A 4,456-nucleotide genomic window follows, 5' to 3' on the forward strand; every position below is an offset into this window, starting at 1 on the left:
GACTGCTTTCAGGTAAACTCGTCATGATTTGTGCAAGAGCACCAGCAGCTGATGGACTTCCTCATATGGGGGACGTGGAGTCATAAAGAGCATGAGGACCTGTGACAGCTGCTGGCCTGATGGACATGTGAAGGTCATCAGGGTGGAGCAGGGGTGGAGGAATCTGGCATTGCTGGAGCAGCAGGGTGGAAGCTTGTGAAAACATGAATCAGCACATCTGGTTGAGAGATGCTTTAAGCGCTGAGCTTAAAAACATTAAAGGAGCAGACGAGGTGAACAGCAGCTACCCAGTGTGATTGTGTGAGAACATATCTGGAATATGTTGGAATCGATACAAACTGTAAAAGTAATTAATATAAGAAGCCCTCCGGTGTTCTGGATGCCAGACTGTGTCCTTATGTGGCACGAGGCCGCGCCTTAAAAATATCCTCACTGCCAACTGGAGGGATTGTGATATATTTTATTCCTGGATGTTTTTTGTGAGAAACCACAGCTAACATAGACGCAGAGGCACGTTGTTGCATGATCGCTCCTGCTCCTGTCCTACATTTGCATACTCCTGGAGAGTTTGCAAAGCTCCTTCCCTCATTTAAATAACATCATATTTGTGCAAAGTGTTTCTACTGTTTCAGTATATATACACTACCGGTCAAAAGTTTTAGAACACCCCAATTTTTCCAGTTTTTTATTGAAATTCAAGCAGTTCAAGTCAAATGAACAGCTTGAAAGGGTACAAAAGTAAGTGGTGAACTGCCAGAGGTAAATAAAAAAAGGTAAGCTTAACCAAAACTGAAAATTAATGTACATTTCAGAATTATACAAGTAGGCCTTTTTCAGGGAACAAGAAATGGGTTAACAACTTAACTCTATGGAGTCTTGGGCTATTTTGTCCATTTTTGAATTCTTTTCATGTCTTTGTAAGTGATTATGTGTCTTTTTTAAGTCAGTTTGTGTCTTTTGGTGTCTTTTTTGTCATTTTGTGTCTTTTTTTAGTCCTTTAGTCCAACATAAAATGTGATTTTGAATCTTTTTTTCACTTTCAAAACACTATCATGCTCAATAAAGAATTTTAAATGTTGCAAATGTGCATTAATTTCAGAGTACACTGAGACATTAAACTGCATAACTTTCAATTAAATTCTGGAAAAGTTGGTGTGTTCTAAAACTTTTGACCAGTAGTGTATATATATATAATATTTTTGCATGTTGACTTTTTTCTTATTTTCTATGTCTGCTGCTTTTTTAGACTTGCAGTACTTTCCTTTTTTGTTCTTATGCACCAATACACCACAGCGAATTCCTTGTATGTGAAGAAAACCTACTTGGCAATACAACTGATTCTGATTAACCGTGCCACAGAAAGATGAACAGTCATGTCGATCCCATATTTTTTTTACGACTCAGCTAATAGTTTAGTGTCAGTGCAGCTCTGACGGGTAAATTATTTATTATCAGTCCTGTTCCAACGTGCAGACAGGCACAGTGTGAAGAGGACACAAGCTGTTTATGGTAGCACAGCGGCCTCTAGTGGCCACAGACATCACCTGTAGCATCATCACCCAGCCTGACCTCTGACAACCAATATCACTCCGATATGTGAGAACTGAAGGACTACAGGTGTAGTTATATGACCCGTTCATGTAATGTGAGTAATAAGCAGTGGTGGAAGAAGTATTCAGATCCCGTACTTAAGTAAAAGTACTAATACAACACTATGAAATGACTCCACTACAAGTAAAAGTCCTGCATTCAAAACTTACTGAAGTAAAAGTACAAAAGTATCAGCATCAAAATGTTCTTAAAGTATCAAAAGTAAAAGTACTTGTTTTGCCGAATGGACCCACTCAGATTGTTTTATATATTGTAAATATATTATTACATTATTTGTATTGATGATTTTATGCAAGCAGGGTTTTAATTTTGTAAAGATATGGCTCATTTAAGTACTTAATATACTGTTATAAGATTTGATAAAATAAAAAAAGTCTAATCACCTTAAATTGATCATATGTTTTATGTTGAATCTTGACCCAAAAAAGTAACTGTCAGCTAAATGTAGTGGAGTAAAAAGTACAATATTTGCCTCAAAATGGAGTAGAAGTATACATTTAGAGAAAATAGAAACACTCAAGTAAAGTACAAGTACCTCAAAATTGTACTTAAGTACAGTACTTGAGTAAATGTACTTAGTTACTTTCCACCACTGGTAATAAGTATAATGTATAGGTTTTTTTTCCCCCATTGAGGCCAAGTTGGGCAAGGTGACAATAAACTCTGAGCTGATTTTGAATTTGTCTCCATCCAGTTACAACATCCCATTAACTTCTCTGACGGGATGAAGGGCTTTAATTTGTATTTAATTAACCAAAACAGGACTTTCTGTCTGGTTATTTGACGTTATTTATATTTGAATTTGTATCAATAGTGTGATATAATTTTCATATACCCTCATAGAGGATTTTTTAGAGAAATTAGAGGCCATTTTTCCCATAATGGCTGAGAAAAACACTTTTATTCATTGCATACGTTTCACAGAAAAGAGAAAACACAGGCAGTGGTGGAAAAAGTATAAAAGCACTAACACCACACTGTGAAATGACTCCACTACAAGTAAAAGTCCTGCATTCAAAACTTACTGAGGTAAAAGTTATATATATATATTTTTTCCCACATATATTATTGGATTATTAATATTGATGTGTTAATGTAAGCAGCCATTTAATGTAGTAAAGATAGGGCTAATTTTAACTACTCAATATACTGTTATGAGGGTTAATTAAAAAAATGTCTAATCACCTTGAATTGATCATGTTTTTCATGTTAAATCTTGAAAAGTGACTAAAGCTGGTAAGGTACAATGTTTGTCTCAAAATGTAGTGGAGTAAAGTACAAGTACCTCAAAAGTGTACTTAAATACAACATTTGAGTAAATGTACTATTTAGAGGGAGTATCCCATGTTTTCACTTGTTGTTTTTAGTCTTACTACCGACACTGTAGCACTTCGAGATTTTTTTTTAATGTAAAGTGTGCTACAAATAAAATGTATTATTATTATTATTATTATTATTATGAATATCAACAATGTTTTTTTAAGGAAAATCCTGCATAGTTTACATTGGTACCAGGTGAACTATCCAGGTGAAATAAGAAGTTTATTCAATTTAATTGAGTCATATGAAAATAGTGTTTATGCTGCATATTTCAGACCAGTCATCTCACATATAACTCATTTTTAGCTATACTTTTGCATGTAGTATATCTAAAAGTTCAGATGGGAAAAGAAAACTATTGGCCATTAAATAAATAAAAAAAAAAAACTGCATTAACTCACCACTGGTAAAGTATATACTAAATATAAATATCATAAAGACCAAATCATTATTATTATTATTATGAATATCAACAATGTTTTTTAAGGAAAATCCTGCATAGTTTACATTGGTGCCAGGTGAACTATCCAGGTGAAATAAGAAGTTTATTCAATTTAATAGAGTCATATGAAAATAGTGTTTATGCAGAATATTTCAGACTAGTCATCTCACATATAACTCATTTTTAGCTATACTTTTGCATGTAGTATAGCTAAAAGTTCAGATGGGAAAAGAAAACTATTGGCCATTAAATAAAAAAACAAAACAAACAACTGCATTAACTCACCACTGGTAAAGGATATACTCAGTGGTGGAAAAAGTATTCAGATCCTTTACTTAAGTAAAAGTACTAATACCACACTGTAAAAATGACTCCACTACAAGTAAAAGTCCTGCTTTTGTAACTTACTTAAGTAAAAGTACAAAAGTATCAGCATCAAAATGTACTTAAAGTATCAAAAGTAAAAGTACTCGTTTTGCAGAACAGACCAACTAAGATTGTTTTATATATTCCAAATATGTTATAAGATTATTTTTATTGATGCATTTATGTAAGCAGCATTTTAGTTTTGTAAAGATAGGGTTAATTTTTACTGCCTTATATACCATTATGAGGTTTAATAAAAACAAATGTCTAATCACTTTAAATTCATCATGTTTTTATGTTAAAAACAACTGAAAAATAACTAAAGCTGTCAGCTAAATGTAGTGGAGTAAAAAGTACAATATTTGCCTATAAAATGTAGTGGAGTAGAAGTATAAAGTTACATAAAATTGGAATACTCAAGTAAAGTACAAGTACCTCAAAATTGTACTTAAGTACAGTACTTGAGTAAATGTACTTAGTTACATTACACCACTAGATAAACTCAATATAAATATCATAAAGACCAAATCATACCTTTCAGTCTGCATTTCTCTGCTTTTATTGAGTTCTTCTTCTATTCATGATGCACAGATGGCTCCAGCCTACAGGCCCATTATGCTCACAGATGAATCTAGGCAAGGTACTTAATTGGCATGGTTTCATGTTAGGCTGCAGTGTGGACAGGACTGGAGACCCAGCCTGCAGGGAGGACCCCGG

This window comes from Centropristis striata, chromosome 3 (genome assembly GCF_030273125.1).
Source record: "Centropristis striata isolate RG_2023a ecotype Rhode Island chromosome 3, C.striata_1.0, whole genome shotgun sequence".
In the NCBI taxonomy this organism is placed as follows: domain Eukaryota; kingdom Metazoa; phylum Chordata; class Actinopteri; order Perciformes; family Serranidae; genus Centropristis; species Centropristis striata.